Genomic DNA, 23,408 nt, shown 5'->3' on the forward strand with positions numbered 1-23,408 from the left:
TACCTACTTCATAAGGTTATAGTGAAAATTAAATGAGTTAATATCTGTAAACACACACAATCACACACACACAAACACATACACAGAGAGAACAGTTCCTGTTACATAATACCATCTGAGAGTTTGCTATTATATTTCTAATCTTATCAACATATGGCCTATCTGTATAGTCTTTTATTTACTTGAAACTTCTTAACCTAATACACGATTATTTGAAGTGTAAAACATATATTTTTAGAAGGTAGATTCTCTAATTTTTCACCTAATTCTCAGAAACTCTTTAATTCTACCTTATTAGTAGCCCTGTTCAGGTTGCTGATTTTTTTTACCATCTTTTTATTTGATCTGCCATATTCTGAAGCAAGGTACAACTAATGAATTTGCTGTGTTTTCATTTTTACTGTGCCTTTTTTATTCTCATGTACCAACATCAATATTTCCTCCAGCTTTTGTTTAAAGTGTTTTGTCAGAGATCATAATTAAAATTCCTACCTTTCTTACATTTGCACAGGCATTAATTTTAGTTTGCCTTGTCCAAATGTGTCTTTGGACATAATCCAAAATCCACCATATCCTTAGATTTGGCTTTTAAATTCACTGGGTAACTCTTCCTTTTTAGAGGATTTGGTCCACATTGTAACTGTCACGTTGCACTATATTTCATCATCCTGTGTGTTTTATTTCTTGAAATGTTCCTTATGTAATCCGGATGTCAGCTCGCCCTTTGTTCACTTTGTCCTTGTTGCTGGCCCGGTATTTGTTTGTGCACTGCCTGGATGCAGAGCTCAGGTTTGCCTCAACTATGCACTCCTCCACACATGTGCACATATACACACATGCACATGCACACATGCACCATACCTCCCTCCCCCCAAACACACACATACACACCGAGACCACTAGTGAGCCACATGCATTGTCCTGATGATTGGGGAGGGCAGGATGGACCACGTGGCCCTTCCTCCTGCACTCTACCATCTCCCTCCCTTTTCACAGGCAGGGCATTTCCACCCTCTCTGAAGCCTGTGTCCTGCTGTCCTGCTGTCCCTCTCCTGGGTACTTCTGGTCTCACCTCCTACCCCAAACACTTATCGAAGCAGTTCTCCCAAAGCAATTCTTCTCTGAGCTATTCTTCTTAATGTCATTATATTTGTGTTATTAAATTTCAGATATCAAAATAGGTATTTCCTTATTTCTTTCATATGAGATCAAAAAGTAATTACTTAATTAACCTCCTAGTCTACAGCCTTGCTCCTCGAAGTGTGGTTCATGGTCCAGAGCATCAGCATTACCTGGGAGGCTGTCAGACTCTGGGGCCCCATCCCAGACTTAAAAAAACAGAATCTGCATTTGAACAAGATCTCCGGGTGATTCTCACTCTCTTAAAAGTTTGAGAACCACTAGTCTAATAAACTTTTTAGCACTTCTGATTTTAATAAATTCAGCACATGACAAATTGAATTTACCATCTTTCTTGCTTCTTAAAACTCCAGTCATCTAAGTCAAAAGCCTTGGGGACAGCTTTGCTTCTACTCCCAACTCACCTTTCAAGTCTAGTCAACAATCATGTCCTGTTGATTCTCTTTCCTTAATATAACTCATATCTGTCCCATTTTCTCTTCTCCCACCCACTGCCTCCAGGCCCTCATATTTTTCTTTCTGGATTACTATGTCATCTTCCTACTTGACCTCCCAGCCTAGACTGTCCCTCTCAATGAGGCTAAAGTAATTTAAAAACTGCATAGCTGATCCTATCACTCTCCTGCTTAAAATCCTTCAGCACTCCCCACTGCCTTCATGATTAGATCCAAACTCTTCACACGGATACAAGAACCTTCTTATCCAAATCTTGCCTATCTGTTCAGTCATACCCTCTTCCGCTTCACTTTCTATGTCCCCGAATGCAGATTCTCTTCCCTCGGCTTAGAATTCCCTTTCTTCTTCTTTTTTCTTTTTTTTTTGCCTGGATAACTCCTTTCTACTCTTGAAATTTGGGGTTAGGTGTTCCCTACCCTGAGAAACCTTCTCTCTCCTAGTTCGAGGTAAGCCCCTTCCTTGCCTCCTTGTACAGCTTGAGCAGAATCTCATGGCACCTGGCACAAACCCGTTTGTTTGTTCATTTTCTCTGGAAGCCTGTGAACAACTTGAGGGCCAGGATTGTAAACTCGACCTCTGAATGCCAGAGAGAATGGATCTTGGCTCATAGTAGGCACTTGGTACATGGTTGTTGAATGAGCAAATCAGACAATTTTGCTATTTATGGATTTTGAAAATGGTTTAAAGTTTCTTTTGAGGGACAACTGGTTTCATTGTCTTCTCTTTTTGTTAAATCATTAATATTGTTGCTTGAAAATCTCATTAGTTTCTTTTTTCCTTTGTTGTCATATATTGTATTTTCCATTAAGACAAAAGATAATAATTTGCACCATTAAACTTTTCCTATTAGTCATAATGACAAATTTCTTTTCTCTGAGTTTACCTTTGAAATGCAAATTAAATTGTCCATTTTTAATGATGCTTGAAATGAAAGATTTTTAATGGTAGCCCTTTCTATTCTTGGGGATTTACATATGTTGCTCTTCTACTTTCAAAGCAGCTTGACAGGGGTAACTGACCAGGGATGGTAATGTTTCGTTCTAAATTGCTCCACAAATGTCTCCCCTGGTTTTTCATTGTAAAATTGAGGCTCTCTTGTCTTTACACCTGAATAGCAGATGCCTCACCCTGCTGCCTGTATTAACTTTTTAACAATATTGTTTAGTTAAAGAACATAATGGTAGAGAAAACCCTATTGATAATGGCAATAACTAAGAGAACCTACTCCTGGATGAATTTAACATATAGCATTGTATGGCCTGATATTCCATAGGCTGCATTGATATCTTTGAGTCTCCAAGAGCCCCAAAGGCTTAGCCATAGCCCTCCTTTCCCTATGGGAAAGGATCTCTGTGGTTATTCAAACAGGCCAATCACACCCTCCTGTGGGAACCAGGGGGCACCTTGCTGTCTTGTTACTGCAGTCCATCTCCCACAGCTCCTGCCGGTTTACTCTGTTCCCGAGTGTAACCCTCGTGTGGCCTTGCATGGCATGTGGTGTCCCCTTCCCCTGGGTTGTGAGCATATGTGACTAATAAACTTCTGTCTATTTCATTTGTCTAGTATTGTTTTTGCGTGTTCAGCTATCACGCACTATTTAGGTTGAAAGACTCCCTCCCGAAGGTGGGTTAACTAGGAGGTGATCAGAACAGACATGTGCAACGTTATATATTTGCGAAACATTATATAGCAAAAGGCTAACAAATATCTCTAACAAGTTAAAAATGACTCAAAAATTGAGAAACAAAGGACTAAAATACAATAGAAAAATGGAAAAAGGATATGTATAAACAATTCGCAAAAAAGATACAAAAATTAGTCTCAGATATATGAAATCATTGTCCAAGCTCACTCAAAATAAATAACACTAAGATACTATTTCTCACCTATCTGACTGGCAAAAATTTTTAAAAAAGCATAACAAAATATTCTGTTGTCAAGTTTGTGGGGAAACATAAACTCTTATCTTTGCCACTGGGCATGCATACTGGCATAATCCTTCTGGAGAGAAATTTGGCAGTGTCTAACAATACTGTACATGCACTACCACTCTTTGATTCAGGAATCCAGCAGTTTGACTTTTAGGAATCTATACCATAGATATGCCTCCAACAAAATGAAAATATGCATGCATTTGATTATTATTCATTGCAGCACTGTTTATAATTGTGAAACATCAGAAATAACATAAGTGCCCATATGTAGGAGAGTGGCTGAATAAACTATGGTAAATCCATGTAAAGGAGTACCTTATAGTCATAAAAAAGAATGATAATGTCTATGAAGTGATATGGAGTGACTTCTGGGACATATTGTGAAGTAAAAACAGCAAAGAACAGGAGCTTGTCTATAGTACGCTAAGTATTCTTTCATGTAAGAAAGAAGACATTATAAGGAAATATACTCGAATCTGCTTATTTGTTCAAAAGAAATAGAGGATGGTTAAATTAGGAACTAAAGAAACCAGTTACCAAAGCGGGTGGAGTGGAAAGGGTGTGAGAATGGGGGTGAATGAAATCAAGGTATTAAGGATAAGAAGGGAATGACTTTTCTCTGTGTATCATTTGCATAGTTCTGACTCTTAGAACTATAGTAATGTTTTATACACCCTTCGAATAAACAAAATAAAATATAAACACCAACAAATCAACCTTAACTATATCACAAATGATTCACTAACAGCACTGAAGAAAGTGGGCAAAATAAGAACTAACCTAGACAGCTTTGGTAAGCAATATATTTACTGGCTACCAATGGAACAGTACATAAATGCTATAATCTTGTTAGTAAATGTGTTTCTCACAGAGGTGTAGATTAATGATTCTGAAATTACTATGGGTGTACTAGAATCGAACAAATAAGTAAATACACTATAGATAATGAAAACCAAGTTTTTCATAATTGGAGAAAGAAATTCTAAATATAGAAAGGCTACAATAAAACTTGAATTATTTAATTAAAATCAGAAATATCAGTATAAACTCATGGGTTTTAAATATATACACAGATAGATATAGAAATATGTATATAAGTATGTGTGAATGTGTGGGTTAGTAAATGTACATACAGCTGTTTCTAGCTCTGTCTATTGAGAGGGCATAGAAGCAATGACACTTCTGTAACAATGAGAACACCTGGCCCCCCAATCTTGGTTTCTAAATCCTATTTTCTGATAAAAGGAACCAGGGCTGGGAAGGGAAAACACAAGATCACCCTGGAACATTTTATGGTGCCAAAATTTAAGAAGTGCTCAAAAAACAGTGGTGGTGGGAACGGGGTAGGGGGTGGGGCGTGTTGCAAGAACACAGGACTCAACCTGAGGCTCCTCATGACCAAAACTGGGACAATTTGAACAAAAATAAATAAATAAATAAATAATGAAAGCATTGGATTTTAGCCCACAGAATGAAATAATAGCAGTGATTCCATATTGATAGAAACAATCAAATACATGGAGAAAAGGTACAGCTCTTCCTTACAGAAGAATTCCAATTAATATAGCTAGAAGAAAAGAGAGAAAGAGAAAATTGCCACGAGACTAACACGTAATTGTTCTAGGCAAGATCTACTGAACTAATGGATGCTAAATTTAGTGGGTGAAACTTAGACACGTAACAGGATATTGGCATAGTCTGAAAGCATCTCCCTAGGACAAAGATAGTAACTTTCCTGCAGAGAAAGCCAACAGACACTACCAGAACCAAGGAATCAAGATTAATTAACATCACCAATAATAACATATTATGACATCATGCACATTTGCATCTACTGTACTGAAAAGGACATAATAGCTTTTCAGTGGTATTCTTGCCCAAAACAGTAACATCATTCCAATGATGAAAAACATAAGACAAATCCAAATCGAGGGATGTTCTACAAAATAATTGGCCGGTACTCTTCGAATGTGTCCAGGTCATGAAAGACAAGGGGAGACTGAGGACCTATCCTAAACCAAAGGAGACTGAGAAGAAATAACGACTAAATACGATTTGTAATCCTGGAACGGATGCTGAAACAGAGAAACGCTGTTCGTGGAAAAACTGGTGATATCTGCATGAGGGCTGCAGTTCATTTAATAGTATTGTTCCAATGTTAACTGTCTGGCTTTGATCTTTGTACCATGGTTATGTAAGATGGTAATACTAGAGAAGTCGGGTGAGCAGTATATGGGAACTATAAACAATTTTTCCAACTTTTCTGTAAGTCTAAAATTAGTTCAAAATTAAAAGCTTAAAAATGTTTAGGGTCTATGGCCATGCCACCCTGAAAAAGCCTGATCCCGTCTGATCTTGGAAGCTAAACAGGGTCAGGCTTGGTTAGTACTTGAATGGGAGACCACCTAGGAAGACCAGGTGCTGTAGGCATAAAAAATAAAAAATAAGGGATTGTAAGGTGACAAAGTTTTTGCAATCTGTGAGGTCAACCAAGGGTTGCCTCGCCTAAAAATATATATATATATATATATATATATATATATATATATATATATATATACAGCTCTTAACAAGAATCTGCCACTTGGCTACAAGCTGTCTATCTTCCTGGAGGCCATGTATATTAAGCCCCCATCCCCTTTTGGCATGGAGATCCACTATCTTGCTGCCACCTAAGACTCTGCATCTGTCTGGAAGTTCTCTTAATAAACTCTTTGTTTAATTCTGGAGTTGTTACCCTCTTTCTTTGGTCTCTAAGCCCCGTCCTCATTTGGAGGTCGGTTCCAGCACACCTTGGGTTTCCCACACCTGAGCAAAGGACTCAGCTAAGCTGTGCCCAGATTCCTGACCCAAAGAAAATGTGAGCTAACAAATGGGCATTATTTTAAGCCTATAAATTTGTGATAATCAGTTACACATCAATAGAAATGATGACAACCACTCAATAAGAATGTGACTGGTCCTTCAAAGCTTAAAAACCAGGTCTAAGTAGCGACTAAAGGTAAACAAACATACACTTACCATATGACCCAGCAATTTCAAGAAAAATGAATATGTCCGCCAAAAGCCATGTACAAGAATGTGCAATGGATCACACCTGTTCTAACAGCTATTATCGAAAAGATACGAGATAATAAGCTTTGGCAACAATGTAGAGAAAAGGGAACACTTGTGCAATGTTGGTAGGAATGTCATTTGGTGGAGTCACTAAGGAAAACGGTATAGAGGTTACTCAAAAGATTAAAAATAGAACTACCATGTGATTCAGCAATCTCACCTCTGGGTATATATTTGAAGGAAATGAAATCACTATCTTAAAGACATATCTGCACTCTCCTGTTCATTGCAGAATTATTCACAATAGCTAAGACATGGAAACAACCTTAGTGTCTATCAAAAGATGAATGGATAAAGAAAATCTAATACACACACACACACACACACACACACACACAATTATTCAGCTGTAAAAAAAAGAAGAACATTCTGCCATTAATGACAATATGAATAGACCTTGAGGGCATTATGCTAAGTAAAATAAGTCAGACAAATAAGACAGACAAATACTGTATAATCATACTTATATGTGGAATCTGAAAAGAAAGCCAAACTTATATAAAGAGAGTACAATGGTGGTTGCTGGGACTGGGGTGGGGGATGGCAATGGGAGACATTGGTCAAAGACCATAAACTTTCAGTTATAAGATGAATAAGTTCTGGGGATCTAGGGTACAACGTGGTGACTGTACTGTATTGTCTACTCTTGAAAGCTGCTAAGAGATAGATCTTAAACGTTCCTACCACACACACGTACACACACAAAAAATGTAATTATGTGAGGCGATGAATGTGGATATGCTAACCAACCTTACTGTGGTAATCAATTTATAATATATACATATAAAATATCATGATATATACAATGTTATATATTAATTATATTTCAACAAAACCAAAAGCAGGGAATAAAGCTAAAAAAAAAAAAAAAAAGAATGTAATACGGCATTGTTCTCTGCCTCCTTTTTTTTATTGTGGCAAAATATACCTAAAATCTATAATTTTAGCCATTTTAAGTGTACAGTTCAGTGGAATTTAGTACATTCGTATTATTGTGCAACCATCATGACCATCCATCCCCAAATAGTTTTTTCTTCCTAAACTAAAACTTAGTCATTAAACACTAACTCTCTATTCCTCCCTACCCCCAGCCCCTGACAACCATCATTCTACTTTCTATCTCTATGAATTTGACTACTTTGACACTTCATATAAGTGGATTCGTACAGTATTTATTCTTTTGTGTCTGGCTTATTTCATTTAGCATAATGTGTTCAAGGTTCATTCCTGTTGCTGTAGTAGCATATGTCACAATTTCCTTCTTTGTTAGAACTGAATGATATTCCATTGTACATATGTACCATATTTTATTTATCCATTCATCCATTCATGGACATAGGGTTGTTTCCACCTTTTGGCTACTGTGAATAATCCTGCATTGTTCTTAGTAGCCCCCTGGAAAGAGTCTAAATGTTCATTAATAGTTGAATAGATAAACAAATGAAACTTGACCTAAACCTCACACCTTATGTAAAAAATAACTTAAAATGGATCATGGACTTAAATGTCAAGCAAGATGCTAAGGCCAGCCCAGATTCAAAGGATACATCTCTTGATGTGAGGACCAAGATGTGACAAGGGAAAGAACTGGTTGTAGCACTGCAGAAAGCTATTAATATGGGTAAATACAAGTAAATAATACAAGTCAATATGTTTATTCATTCAAATACATCGTATTACCAGTGACCCTATGCAGTGGATGGTACAGTATATTCTTGCATGTGAATAGTGTGATGCTTTAAATGTGTGTGTAAAAAAAGAAATCAGCATTAGCAATTGTTCCAAGCCTCATTTTTGACATAGCCTCACTTTGGACCTTGAGTCCACTCCTAGATTACCTCATTCTAGATCATACGCAGCCTTGTTTCCTTTGTCCTAAGGGTGCCACACCCTCTCTGACAGCGAGGCACAGCATTGGTGGTGGGGTCTTGGATAGTGTTTCCCAGCTTTGCCTCACTAAGCTGCGGCTACCTGTGTGACCTTACAGTATCTTTCTGTCCATTGTGCATACACTTATTTGCCATTCTGGAGCTGCTCAGGTCTCCAGCGGACCACATCTATACACTGTTGACTCTAAAGGGCAAAGGTTTGCCTTTCTTCCATCTCCCAAGACCTGGCACAGTGCTTGGTACACAACAGGCACTGAAAAAACAATTACTTGTTCATTAGATGAATAAATACTCTCTCAGCAGAGTTATAGTCCAACATAGATTTGGTCCATGTGTATGGAAAGGCTCCAAATGGCATCTTTTTTTTCTTTTTGGTGACCAATTTTTTGCCACTTATTGGTAAATATTTATTTTCAAAAAAAAAAAAAAAACTCTTAAGAACCATTCTTTAATGCTGTGATGTACTGAAGTATTAAGTGAAATATCTGATGTCTGGAATTTGATTTTGAAATTTAAGAAAAAAAAAGTGGGGTGTGGGGGGTAAATAAAACGAGACAACAGAATGTTGATAATTATTAAATCTGGGTGGTAGTTACCAGGGGTTCATTATGCTTGTCTCTCTACTTTTGGGCATCACTGAAATTTTCTATAATGAAAATTAAAGTGTCATTAAATAATGAAAATAAAAAAGAATTGCCTGCCACATTTACAGAAGCTCCAAGTCTTATAATTACATAGAAGATTAGACAACCCCTCTCCCTGTAAAAAAACAGCTTTTAAAAAATATCTGGATCAGCTGGCTTTCTTGACTAGATTTTCTAACTTATCTTTGGTTATCTGTATAATTATAATCTTCTGTGTAGGAGTAAGACTATAGTTTTACCAAAAAAAAGTACACCCAAGCAGACACTTTCTTTCAACTCCCTCTGGTAATTCACAAATTTAAAAAGAAGTCTATTATTCTTTAGGCTATACTAAATAGAGCCCCTTCCCATGACCGAGGTAAAATTTTCTAAGAGTAAAATGATGATCTTTGTATTGATAGGAACATGTGGATTATGTGATAAGATAACCAAAATATTTTGCAGAATGGATAATGTAGTGTGTGCAATACTCTCCTGGCTCCCTCAAATTCTTAGCTCAATGGAATTAAGAATTAAATTAATTCCTAAGACTTGGAAGCTTTAAAATGTAAATGCCCTGTTCAACCCTCTAAAGAGTGAGAAATCCTTTCTATAATATCACTTTATCAGCTCTGGGTTAAACATTAATAGTGGTGAAAAACTCAGTTCTTCACAAGGTACCCATTCCTCTGTGGATCCATTCTACTTACTGCTAACTTTTTTCATCTCTAAACACCATCTGGGCTCTTACAGCTCTCACCCACTGCTCTGAGCCCTGCCATCAAGAACCAGGTAGAACAAGGCCAGTTCCTGTTGTAGACGACAGGGATTCCGTTCCCAGTATCTTGAGAACTTATCACATCTTTCTTCTGCCTGGCACCATCAGATTCTATCGATTCTGGTAGAGGCGGTACCCTCTTTTCCCCAGAAGTCAGTTCTTTGAGAGACTACAGTACCCTCAGAACAATCTTCTCCAAAAACTGTTCTTAAGAATCAGTTGCAGTAAGAGGGGGGATTCATGTCAAAATCCCAGAGGAATTATATTAATTATAGTTAATTTCAATTATGAGATAAAATAATATTACCTATTATTAAAGAAATATCATGCCTCAACAGACATAAGTACACAGCTTATTTTTGCAGAGATGACAGTGAAGGAAAAGAAGTTGAGAATTTGGGAGCAAAGAGCATTCCTGATTTTTTTGGAATTTTGGTCTTTTTTAGATATAGACCTGTTATCCATGAGGCGGTCTTTCCTTTCCCCTAGCCTGGCATTGAGCCCTTTAGAGACAACTTAGGTATGTAAAGAATGCAGCCTTCCAAGCAGGATACATCTGTTTGAATAGATGACAAATAATACTGAGGGCTAGGCTTTCTGCCACATGCTGGTAAAATGGCATTAAACTCTATACACAAAGGTTGTAGGCAGTTTCTTTCTTTCTCATATTTTTCTGTTTATCAAAATAAAAATGAGTTCACTGTTGTTTATGATAACAAAGGAAATACATATTATGTAGAAAATTCAAATAATATAAAAAGATATAAAGAAAATGAGTGGTTACTTTTCTTAGCATCCTAAATACATGGAGGTAAGAACATCAATTTCAGGAAATTGTTGGGAGGGTTAAATGAGAGAACGCATGTAAAACTTTCTAGCACATAGTAGGTCCTCAAAAGCGGGGATGGACTTACTAAAAAGCAAATGGAGCTTAAGCTTCAGGTTTCCTTATTAGCATAAACTCCTGAGGCCCTTAACGATGTTTCCTTGGTCATCAATTTTTGTAAAATTTGCAAAAGTAATGTATTTTTGTATTCTTTTTTTTAAAAGACCCTCCCTACCCCCGAATTGTGTAACTTTCAAGAGCCGCAAAATCTGGAACGCCCCCTGTTAAATAAGTGTATTTGCTTTCCTTCTTTTGATAAACAGCAAGATCAAGTTTTCCATTTACTATGAGAGGCACGAGGAAACATCTGAGGGCACTGTGACTTTGCAAGGCTCAGCCTGAGCGCCACATCTCAATTTTATTTTTCCCTCAAGGATTACAGACTTACCCAGAGTATGGCTCCGTCTTCATTAGTGAAGCCCACTCATTCATTTAGCAGAGCAATAACAATGGTTGGTACCTTCCTGGGATGAAAAACGTTGCCTTGGCAACCTGCTATGCTGGACATGTTCCATAAATTTAGGAAGAAAGTGTTCCCTGCCTTCTTCTTGCCTGCAAACAACAGTTGAAAATGGCTTCAGCTGTTGCCAAGTTGAGGCAACAAAACGGGGGATTATTTCTTTATAACACTTGTGTGACTGACCTCTGAAACCAACAATTCTTATTATTAATTCTTATTTTGGAGGAAGCTGAAAAAAACTACTCCATTTCAATGCCGAAAAACGATCTGAACTTGTTTTATTTGCTTCAAAAAATTGTTTTGGTCATTAAGAACTCATGGGAAGATAGTCTGTCTGCACAGCTAATTATCTTCAGCTGCTGTCTCTGCGACTCAAGCATGGCAGTAATGAGGCCTAGGCCTTCCGCTCTGTCCCCATGTGGATAAGTTAACTGCTCCTAACAGTTACAGATTGCACTTTAGCTTTGGCCCTTTTTAAAATACACGTCACCTGTCCCAAGAGGGCCTGGGTGAGATAAAATGGTTATGGCCATCAGCACAACTGGAAACAATTTTTTAAATACATGACTAACTGATCTTGGGTTTTCAGTGCCTTCTTTGGAGATGGGCAGAATTAGAGGGCTTTTAAGGAACCAAAAGGAAAGAATAAAATAAGAACATATAGCAAAGATTGTACATTAAATGAGGGTCTTCTTTCAGTTTTTGCTAGAAGGGCAATATACAGCCACTAAAAATAAATAAATTAGAGTTATACCAGGACTTGGCTCTATTTCAGTAGGAATTTCTGGTGGAAAAAAAAAAAGCAAGATACAGAAGGCATGTATAGTATCTTATTTTATAACACAACTAAACGTCCTCGTATAGGTCTATATATATATATATATATATGCATACATGTCTTATACATTTGTAGAGAAACACACTGTTAACATGAATTTCTCTGAGGAGTACACTGATGGAGATACAGGGAAGAGGGGAAAGGCAAGAAGCCAAGCTAAAATGGAAAAGAAACACTGCACCAAAAAAATTTTAAAAAAAGAAAAACAACATGTACAGATATTAGTATGGGTCTCCAGATAAACAGAATAAGTAATACACACACTATTATATATATACTTTGTATGTTTGTATATAATAGATGTACATACATATGAGAGAGATTGATTATAGGAATTCGCTCATGGGATTATAGAGGCCGGGGCCAAAATCAACTGTCTGGAAGCTGAAAACCCAGGAGAGCTGGCTGTGTAATACAGCACAACTCCGAAGGCCCGAGGACCGGAGCACCAGTGTCTGAGGACAGAAGGTGGATGTCCCAGCTCGAGCAGAGAGCAAATTTGCCCTTCCTCTGCCTCTTTGTTCTATTCAGGCCCTCAACCAATTGGATGATGCTCACCGCATGGGTGAAGGCAGATCTTCTTTACTCAGTCTATGGATTCAAATGCTAATCTCTTCTGGAGATACCCTCACAGGCACACCCAGAAGTATTGTTTTACCAGCTGTCTGGGTATCCCTCAGCCCAGTCAAGTTGACACATAAAATTAACTGTCATAGTACAGTATGATGACTTTAAACATTTCAGTGCAATGATATGTATGTGTGTATAAGAATTTTTATAATTTTATTCTGGTGAAGTTCAAATAACAAAGATTTTAAAGTGAAAAATTTGGTAGCATTTAGTACATTCACAACGTTGAGCAACCGCACCTCTGTCTAGTTCCCAAATATTTCTATCACTTCAAAATAAAACTCTTAATCAGTTAAGCAGTTTCTCCCTGTTTCTCCTCTCCCCCAGGCCCTGGCAGCCACCAATCTGCATTCTCTCTCTCTAGATTTACTTTTTCTAGATATTTTATATAAACGGAGTCATGTAATATGTGAACTTTTGTGTCTGGTTTCTTTCACTTATATGTTTTTGAGGTTCATCCATGTTATAGCATGTATCAATACTTCATTCCTTTCATGGCTGAATAATATTCCATTGTATGAGTATATCACTGATGGTTAATCCCTGCATCCATTGAGGGACATTTGGCATGTGTCCACCTTTTGGCTGTGAACAGTGCTGTGATCATGCATGTACTTGTATTCGTTTGAGTACCTGCTTTTAATTCTTCTGGGTACATACCCAGAGTGGAATTTATGGGTTATATGGTAATTCTACATTTAATTTTATGAGGACCCAGCAAACTTTTCCACAGTGGTTGAATCATTTGGCATTCTCACCAGAAAGATGAGAGTTGCAATAGGATTTTTTTTTTTTAATTAAAAAAAAAGAAAAGGCACAGAGAGGCTATAAACTCTTGGAGCTCATTAAGGGCAGTGTTCACAGGGAACATAGGAGTATCGGTGGGATGAAAATTATCTTTGGCCTTGGACAAATTCCTTACTTTCATGGAGCCTCAATTTATTTTTGCTAAACACAAAACTTATAACATCATAGAATACTTGGGTATTATATGAAAAAACATGAGAAATCATACTCACTGGCATAGTGTAGACTAGTGGCCCCCAACCTCCAAGATGTGGACCGGTACTGGTACATGGCCTGTTAGGAACCAGGCCACATATCAGGAGGTGAATGGTGGGCAAGGAGCAAAGCATCGTCTGTGTTTGCAGCCGCTCCCCAGCGCTAGCATCGCTGCCTCAGCTCCACCTCAGATCATCAGGCATTGGATTCTCATAGGAGCACCAGTCCCTGGTGCCAAAAAGGAACCACAATCAACAATATTTAAGTGAATCTCAATGTTCTTTACTAACAGGAGCATTTATTATAGTTGGAAAAAAAGTTGAAACCATGATAGATGTACACGTGATGATTCCCCAAAAGAGAGAGTTTCCAAGATAAGGTAAAGGTATCTCTAGATAGTGTCATTTCAACAAGATGAGGGCACCATGATGGAGGCAGTATGTCACGTGGTGTAAAAAACACAGCCTTTCAAATCAGATAGTCCTGAATCCACAAATTAGCTTTGCCCTGAGGTAGTCAGAATTCCTTCCATTGCAAGTGACAGGAACCCAACTCAAATAGCATATACAACAAAGGGAGACTTGCTGGCTATGGCAGAGCTTCCCTAACAGTGTACTAGGCATGAGTTACAGGTATGCTGGGATATTCCTCCCTTCAGCCTTGGAGAAGGGGTGGGGTCAGCCAGGGCTGGTACCTCGATGTAACAACATGTAAGCCTGATCAATTACTGTTTTCTTTGGCATTGTATACCTGCTGTCTCATGTGGCGCTGACCCTTCTTGGGCTCCTACCCTTACATCCCATCATTAGAAAAAAAGGGAACTCACTTCTCCCACCACAGGTAGAAGAATCCCAGAGGTATTCTGATTGGCCTGGCTTGCATCATGTGTTCACGCTCCACCAATTCTCAAGACTAGAAGACTAGGTATTTCAATTGGCCCACATGTCTCATCCCTTCTAGCCAGAGATGGAATCATTTAAAAAAATGGCAGCTCCCATATCCAGACTAGGAGGTAGAAAGAATGGTTCCTGAAAAGTGGACGGGACACAAAAATTTTGATGATGTTCAATTCACTAAATTTTTCTTTTAGGGTTTGTCCTTTTGGTGTCACGTCTAAGAACTCTGCCTAGCTCTAAGCCTTAAAGACTTTTTCCTATGCTTTCTTCCAGAAGTGTTATAGTTTTACATTTTGCATTTAAATTCAAGATCCAGTTTTGAATTAATTTTTGTATCCTATATGAAGTTTGGGTCAAATATTTTTTATCTATGGATGTCCAACTTGTTGTTGAAAAGACTATTCTTCATCCATTAAATTAATTCACACCTTTCCCAGAAATTAATTGGATATATTGTATTGATCTATTTCTGGGTTCTCTTTTCTTTTCCATTATCCTATGTGTCAACTAACATGCTATCTTGGTTATGATAGCTATATAGTAAATCTTAACATAACGTAAAGTATTTTGTCCCACTTAATTCTTCCTTTCAAAATTGTTTTGGCTATTCTAGTTTGCCATTCCATATACATTTTAGAGTCATATTGTATTTACATATTTTTAAAAGCTTGTTAAGATTTGATAGGAATTGTGTTTAATCTACGTATCGATTTGAGGAAAACTGACATTTTACTATATTGAGTCTTCTAATCCGTGAGCACAGTATATCTCTCCATTTATTTAGATCTTATTTGATTTATTTCATCAATATGTTGTGATTTTCAGCATACAGAGCCCATCCTGTTCTGTGCTGCAAAAGACCCTATTAAGAGAATGAAAAGATAAGCTGCTGACTGAGAAAAAATGTTAGCAAATCATATATCTGACAAAGATCTTATATCTATAATATACAAAGAGCTTTCAAAACTTGGCAGCAAAAATACCTAAACAGAATAGCAATTCAGTTGTAAAATACACAAAGATAAAGACAGATATTTCACTGAACAGGAGATATGTATGGCAAATAGCACATGAAAACATGTTCAACATTAGCCATATCATATTTTAGCATACACAAACTTTGATCATATACAGGAATTAATAAATTGAGTGTTCATGTTGACTGCTTAGTGTGGGAGAATTAAGACACAATTTAACAAATCCAGTGTTATGTCAAAATTATATGTTTTTATTACATATAAAGGCTATCATATTTTATAACATGATATGCCAAATTTATGACAATGTAAAAAGTATTCACCACATGGTACACATATTTCTTTTCATATAAGTGTTAAGTACATAAAACTAGCTTAACCTGTATTTTAGGGTAAGATGTTATTTTTTCATATTTTCTAATACTTATCCTCATTGATTCCCTTAATCCTACTATGTTATTATTTTGATCATAAAACTCTAGTGGTTTCTCCAAATTCTTCTTATTCATTTGCTTAACTATATCGTACCACGCTATAATTCTGATGGGATTGCATAGAACCTGTGATCTAAACATTGTTTAAAAAATAACATTAGATATCAAATAGCAACAAATTCTTTTCTCCATATTTATTGAAGGTCAAATAATTATCAGGCACAGAATGTATAGAAAGCATTTTTTAAAAAAATCCTCCAATGTAGAAAATTTTCAAAATAATTTTATGTAAATAATTTTACATAAATAATACCTCAGGCCTCAAACTTTACATACCAAGTTTATTTTGTTAATTAGATTATATGTCCCAACAGTGGAAGAGGATCAGTAAAGATAATACAGACACACTAATAATTAACTCAGAAGATAATCATTCCACTTCGGAATCATTTGTTATCTTTTTTTGCCCCAAGGGCTCTAATTATTCATGATAACTTGCATTTCTTGCCTATTTATGCTCTGAAATTTGACCATGGAAGGTTGAAAGTGTAATTTTGACCAGTAACAGAAAATGGCAGCCACATTACACACCTAATGACTGGAGAAGGGCCTCAGTGTTGAGGTAGTTCTAACATAATTAGTATATTCTTTAGAAGCAGCTTCAGTATAGGTTAGTATTTTTTTCCCAAAAAATGATGAAGCTTGAAGTCATTGTCTATGATGTTCCTTTGCTGCCCCCTCAAGTTTTCACATTTTTCTTCAGAGAGGCAAAATTCTAAATAACCTAAAATATCACCCCAAATAGAATTTAAAAACCATTCATAAACTGCTCGTGATACAAACTACTGGTAGTCTCAATTATTAAAAACAGTAATATTATCTTCCACATACGTAGTTCTGTGGGGTGCTATTTACTCCTATTAGCATAATTCAGGGATAATCTTTAAAATGTATAATTAAAAATATATTTTGCATACATTTTAAGGTAAAAGCAAAAGCTTTTTTCAACTATCTATTGTTCTTAGGTTTTAAGACCCACAGGATAAATTAGTCACAATAAATTCCATCTCGATTATTATTGTACTGTATATACCATTAACCTCTCAACTAAATTTTTGTTCTGAGATAAAAAAATTTACTAGACATTGTAAAATGTCAACTTTCACATATTATAAACTATATATGGGCCCACTGTCATTATGTACAACATAAAGTAACTCTGGGAGGGGTAGGAAGAGAGCCAACCTTGCTGTGCACCCATTATTTCCTAGGCCATCCGCATTTGTGATCTCACTTAATTTTCAAAGCAACCCTGCAAAGTAGGTTTTTCTCCATTTCCCAATGAGCAAACTGAGGTAGAGAGATCACAATGCCAAGTACATTTTCCAAATTCACACACTCAGTGAAGAGCATATATGTGCATTTCAAATTCAGGTTGGTCTGACTTCAACATCCATGCTTTTTCCAATACCGCATGTTACTTTCCATACAAAAAAAGATGTATTCATTCTTTTACCTTTCAGTATTCTATTTTCCATTTATCCTTCCATTCGATCAGTTCATCGAGCACGTGCTCTTCGTGGGCCCTGATGATTGTTAAAAACCTTCCTGTGTTGAGGGCAGATTTAACCCAAGTACCTCCAGGCTTAGAAGTTGTTGCACAATAATATAAAAATACTTAAAACTACTGAACTGTGCCCTTAAAAATGGTTAAGATGCTAACTTTTACATTATGTGTATTTTACAACTTTAAAAATTCAATGAAAAAATAGGACATAGAGCAAAAAGAAAAATCGGTTATATAGATGTTAGAAGGTTGAATGAATAAAACTTGAGACACTTCAATATTGGTAAATCCATGAAGAGCTATCATGCCTAGGGTTGAGGTAACCAAGATATTAATACTCAAACTAACCACCACCTTAGGGCTGGGGAACAAAAGGAAGAGCTGGGACTGCCAGGACCAGAGCTCAGGAGAGGGGCCCACATATGCCTGGTGCTTGACTTCCAAGGTGGGGATAGGAGGTGTACGCTGTGGCTAATGCTGAGAAGACCTAAAGAAGCTGGAGTTTGAAGTTGCAACTTTCTTCTTCTACTTGAAGGAGTGCTACCAGGAACTGGAAACAAAAGGATGTCCCTTCTCTCCTCTTCATATCTCCCAAAAGGGCATCCCACTGGTAGGATCCAAACAGAAGCCAGTTGGCAAGGGAGCCCTGAAAATGAACTTAGCAAAGTCTTAACCCCAGTGTCACAGAGCAGAGCAGAGAAAGGTAAGCTTAGAGCTGAGACAATAATAACCAGCATAACTGGTGAAGTTTCAATATGGACACTGTAGTATAAGTATAATAATGTTAGATTTCCTGATAAGGATTATACTGTGGTTATATAAGAAAATGTCTTTATTCTTAGGAGATATATGCTGAATTACTAAAGAATGAAGGCTTATGATTCTACAACTTGTTAAAGAAAAAATTATTCATGACACTTGCTAAAGAAGGTAAGGCAGACTTTATTTAAGGGGACTATTGCCACAGTTGTAGGGAATACCACAATGGGGCTTTGCAGTGAGGGAGAGAGACTGGCTCAACTCCAAATACAAGGACAAGTGGGAATTTATAGCCAAGGCGCAGGCTGGGGATCTGCATGGGAAATTACCAAAGGAAACATCAGTAGTCAGGGAGAATTCTCGCTGAACTGACCTAACAAGAGTCTTGCTGAAGGCAGGCCAGGGTCATCATAAGACAATCCCTGGGGGATGGTGAGAGATGAGGAAATGGATCAGATACTGAGAATGGATAAACTGACTTAGTAGGATTCTTACTAATATTGAAAATGCAGAACCGAACGTGGAAGTCTGAAAGTCTAGATGAAAAAAAAATCAGGGGATCCTCATTAGACCTTAGTCAAGGAGAGACTGTCATTCTCAAGTAATTCATAAGATACAGTAAATATCGCAATACATTAAAAGTAATGAACCTCAGTAAAGAATATATGGAAGTTCTTTGTATTTTTTATACTTTTTTGTAAGTTGAAGATTATTTTAAAATAAAAAGTTAAAAAACCCCACAAACCTGTATAGTTCTGTTGCCTTTGTCTGGTTCATACCTGCAAGTGTTTTACTGGCTGAGCTATATTCTTACTCAGTTTTGTTCATTTAACCTGACATATTAATCATTGCATTGTATTTCTCATAAGCTGGTAAAACAAAACTTTTTGAACCTATATGATTGCATTGCAAACCTCAGCCAAGATAAAGTATTTCCTAGACTTCAATCATGAGTACCATCTGCATGATTTTTGCCACACCCGCAAAGCTATTGTGGCTCTGTTGACATTTTTAAAAATCAATTAACTGACTTTCTAAAAAGTATTCTAAAAGAAAATTTATAACATTACCATAAATGAAACACTAGTATCATTTGCTATAATATAAATAGCAGGCAACCACAAAAATATACTAAAACCAGAACAATGTTATTAAATTAAAAAAAATAACATCAATGCTAGTAAATATAATTATTTTATGAAAACATATTTGAAAATATGCTCCCTGAGTGGAACTTTTAATACTGATTTAATATTAAAAGGACATTTAGTCTGATGCCACTTAGTTTAAGATGAAATGAGGTTCTAAATCAATATAATGACCCAGTTTTAATATTTTTATAACCAGTACTGAGCATATCAATTTTATAGTCATTTAAAGAGCAAAAAATGTTTAACCTCCATCTTTGACAGAATTAAATACTGAAAATTCTTAGCCAAAAAGATATAACTTTTATTTCAAAAGCCATTTGAATATTTATAAGCCTGGAAGGATACCTAAGAACAGATAATCTTTCCTTCTTGGGAAGATGTTTAAAAACATCCTTTTTAGATAATTCAGTTATGTTGAAATTTTATTATAAATTTATTGCAAGGAGATAGGCCTCAAGCAGGCCAACTTCAAAGATTCTTTCATAGCAGAGACATTTAGAGGTAAAAATAATTAGAGTAGATAATCATTGTTGACTTATTAAAAAGCAAAACAAAACACCCAAATGTCTGGGTTACTAGGTGGGTAGATCGTTTCTCAGAATTATTTTTAACTTGATTCATAGTCACCAGACACGCACACATTTCATCAGAAGTGCTAATTTCCTTCTGGAAGGGCTTTTGAAGCAAAAAGGTTCTGTTAGTCAGAATTTTTCTTTCACAAGGGGAGCCGGTGGGTGTGGCTGAGGGACAAGTGTGGGAAGAGAATTTTCACCGTTTGATAAATTTCAAATTTTGAACCAGGTGGAACTTTGTATAAAAAGTTAAATAATTAAAAATTAAGACTCTCCAGAATTTAGGCTTCAAAATGCTCATGTATTTTGTAATGTATGAAAACTAAAAGAAGAGAGCATTCCTTCCTTATCCACTTACCCCTGCCATCTGATTTGAGAAAATGTGTCAGGAGTCTTTTCATAAATATTTCCAATTTTGTTCAGATGAGTTCAGAAGCAGAAAGCTCAAATTATCAGAAAATCCTTAATCTTGGTTGGTTTTGAAATGTTTGAATGATTGGGGGTGGTCCCCATGGCCCGGATGTAGCCATCATAGAAACAGCTATTACCCATGTCCCCTGAAGCACTTTGGTTACATTATTCTATTGAATTGTCACCAGTACTCCTTTCCACACACAAATCAGAGGAAGCTTTGGGAGCAGCCAAAAGAAACTATTTAGAAATTATTAATCCATTCCAGAGAGTGCAAATAAAGGCTGAGATAGGACGTTTGCACTGAAAACAAGTCCAGGCAAGAAACAAACGCTCTCCTAGTACTATAAAGCAAAAGTGGAGACAAAGGGAGACAGTTCCTTACCTGCAAGTCAAGGCAGGAGTTTTCGAAACAGAATGAAGACTGTGGTTCCAGGGTTCCATTATCAAGTGGAAAAGGACAAGACTGAAGTTGAATGCCAGACTCTGCTGGCCGTCCCTCCAGCTTTGTATGCCTTCCGGATGACTTCTTAGAGATGATCACTGCATTAAAGTTGGGCAGGCTGTCTGGGTAAGCAAGTCATTTCAGTGAGTAGGATCCCTGAGGCCAGCACAGAGCCCCTGCCTCATAGCCTCTGGTGACAGAGACCTAGAGGTTCCTATATTGGGGAAGGGAGTGGAAAAAAAGGGGTGATCCCTGTTGCAAATCAGAAATACCTGTTAGTGGTGTGAAATGTAACCTTTGCTCCTCAGAATTCTTTAACTATTGCTATTCAGTTTAGTTATTGCTGTTTTAAAAAGTTATTTCAATCCATTCTAATGTCTCCATATTTGCTATTTTATATTTTTACTCTTTGTAAAACACCAGCTACAATGTGAGTTTCTGTCTTATGTCTTATTGATCATTTCCATGAGACTTAATTCAAGAATACTAAAAACATTGATGGGCTGCATTTTTCTGAAATACAGAATTATCTTTTCTGTCTCTTTAATAATAAACTTTAAATATTCTTTTTTAATCAGAAAAATGCGAGAGTCATAACCCTACAAGTATCCTTTAGCTATTTCCTGATCGAAGGGGCTTTTCAGTAGCTAAATGTTTAAAACTACATAAAATGTGTCAACAGAGTCCAAGAGAAGTGTTTGAGAAAAATCCAAGAACCTGAGATTAAGTAGTTAACTGGCAGCCACATACAGCTGGGACAAACAGAAAGACTCCCTGCTCCACTAGGTTTCTAGAAATGGTAAAACTGTGGGCCTTGGGGCTCTTTCTAAACGGGCTACAAATAACTTGGCACATTTTCTCTACTGACAACCTAATCATGACTTAATAGTAATACTCCTCTCAGGCAGGAGTCAGGATTCTCACTAGTTGGTCCCAAGTGCCCCACTCTGGGCCAGCTCTGTGATACAGCCCCAGGGCAATCCCAAATGAGGTAGAAAGGCTGGGTAGAGTCTCACCTCAGGGAGGTTTTCATTGACCAAGAATGAACATATTTTTAGTCTCTGGTAGTTTGCCAGAATGCCTACATTGAGGCCACTGGATGCATATCCTATTTGCATTACTAAATGTTTCCCTGATTTCTTCCTATTATACACTCTGCATCCTCTACTTTTCCTTGCTATATAATTGTAGTATGATGTATCCCCTACATGAAGGCAGCACATGTGTTTTGCTCAGCACTTACACACTCAAGCCATAGTAGTTCTTAATTGCTTAATAAAATTTAGACTTTTTTTTTAAGGCAAGGCAACCCCTGGTTGACCTCACAGATTGCAAGGAACTTGTCATCTTACAATCCCTTATTTTTTACACCTACAGCACCTGGTCTTCCTAGGTGGTCTCCCATCCAAGTATTAACCAGGCCCGACCCTGCTTAGCTTCCGAGATCAGGCTTGTTCAGGGTAACATGGCCGTACTTAGATTCTTATTGCTTTCATTTTCCATGGAATAAACATGACAGCTAACTAGTTGTGAAGACAGATACTATCCAAATTTAATAATCCCTTCAAACAAGTACTCACAATAGCAAATCTGCACTACTAGGCATTGTCTTAGGTGTTCCTATTATACACATATTACCTCAAGCCTTACAACCAACCTGTGGGTGCTGATACTGTCCATGAACTTCTCACAAGTACTGAGGCACAGAGGTTAAGGGCTCACCCAAGGGCCCAGACTAATAAGCAGTTGGGACTATGTGTGTACTATTATTATTCCCATTTTAGAAAGAAAGCAACTAAGGCATTTAGGTGAATTTGTTCAAAGTATTGATAAATGTACAGTGAGATTTCTGAACCTAAGCAGTCATGTTTTAATCAGGCATCAGCAAACTATATATAATCTACCTGTTCATGGAGTTTAATGAGACATAGCCACGCCTATTTGTTTAGTAATGTCTACAGCTGCTTTTATGCTAGAATGGCAGAAAAGCAGTTGTGAGGAACCATGGGACCTGCAAAACTTTACATAAGTAAAAATATTTACTCTCTAGTCCTTTAGAGAAAGTTTGCTTACCCCTTATCTTAACCATTAGACGCCATCATCTTTCACAGTGTACCTTAAGACCACAGAATGTTGTCCGGCTGCAATTCAAAACTTACATTTTCTACCCATCTGTTACAAAACTTCCAGAGAAGATGGGGAACTAATTTCTAATCCACAGGAAATGGCACTAGTCTTGATTCCCATTACAATCTGAATACTAGTCAAGAGGACAAAAATGTATAGATCAAGGAAACATACAATGAAAGATTCAGAATTGTCAAGTAATGTATTTCAGAATTAAACTCTGCTGCCTTAACTATAATTAAAAAAAAAAAAATTGTGCCGTTTTACATAAAAATCATATTGCATTGTTGGATTTTTTAGAAATAATTGAACTATA

The 23,408-nt window shown here is 36.9% G+C and overlaps 1 pseudogene; it reads left to right on the top strand.

Annotated features, from left to right (window-relative positions):
- Window positions 1-5,841: 5,841 nt before the first annotated feature.
- LOC111741928 lies at window positions 5,842-5,960 on the top strand (annotated as a pseudogene).
- Window positions 5,961-23,408: the final 17,448 nt, after the last annotated feature.

The sequence above is a fragment of the Pteropus vampyrus genome, unplaced genomic scaffold (genome assembly GCF_000151845.1).
Source record: "Pteropus vampyrus isolate Shadow unplaced genomic scaffold, Pvam_2.0 Scaffold83, whole genome shotgun sequence".
Lineage (NCBI taxonomy): Eukaryota > Metazoa > Chordata > Mammalia > Chiroptera > Pteropodidae > Pteropus > Pteropus vampyrus.